Here is a 1,066-nt window from a genome sequence, read left to right as displayed (position 1 = left end):
CAAGCTCGACATACACGACTCTAAGCAGCTCTAATACGTACTCGCCGACTAGTACATATACAACTCCAAGCTCGTCGACTTCTTATACATCTACAAGCTTATATTCGACATCGAGTTCGACATACACGACTCCGAGCAGCTCTAGTACATACTCATCGACTAGCACATATACAACTCCAAGCTCGTCGACTTCTTATACATCTACAAGCTTATATTCGACATCGAGCTCGACATACACGACTCTAAGCAGCTCTAGTACGTACTCGTCGACTAGTACATATACGACTCCAAGCTCGTCGACTTCTTATACATCTACAAGCTTATATTCGACTTCGAGCTCAACATACACGACTCCAAGCAGCTCTAGTACGTACTCGTCGACTAGTACATATACGACTCCAAGCTCGTCGACTTCTTATACATCTACAAGCTTATATTCGACTTCGAGCTCAACATACACGACTCCAAGCAGCTCTAGTCCGTACTCATCGACTAGTACATATACAACTCCAAGCTCGTCGACTTCTTATACATCTACAAGCTTATATTCGACTTCGAGCTCAACATACACGACTCCAAGCAGCTCTAGTACGTACTCGTCGACTAGTACATATACGACTCCAAGCTCGTCGACTTCTTATACATCTACAAGCTTATATTCGACTTCGAGCTCAACATACACGACTCCAAGCAGCTCTAGCACATACTCGTCGACTAGTACATATACAACTCCAAGCTCGTCGACTTCTTATACATCTACAAGCCTATATTCGACATCGAGCTCAATATACACGACTCCAAGCAGCTCTAGTCCGTACTCATCGACTAGTACATATACAACTCCAAGCTCGTCGACTTCTTATACATCTACAAGCTTATATTCGACTTCGAGCTCAACATACACGACTCCAAGCAGCTCTAGTACATACTCGTCGACTAGTACATATACGACTCCAAGCTCGTCGACTTCTTATACATCTACAAGCTTATATTCGACATCGAGCTCAATATACACGACTCCAAGCAGTTCTAGTACGTACTCGTCGACTTCTTATACATCTACTAC

Source organism: Trichoplax adhaerens, genomic scaffold (genome assembly GCF_000150275.1).
Source record: "Trichoplax adhaerens TRIADscaffold_1 genomic scaffold, whole genome shotgun sequence".
In the NCBI taxonomy this organism is placed as follows: domain Eukaryota; kingdom Metazoa; phylum Placozoa; class Uniplacotomia; order Trichoplacea; family Trichoplacidae; genus Trichoplax; species Trichoplax adhaerens.
The sequence above is the reverse complement of the archived record's forward strand: the minus strand, read 5'-3'. Positions refer to the sequence as shown.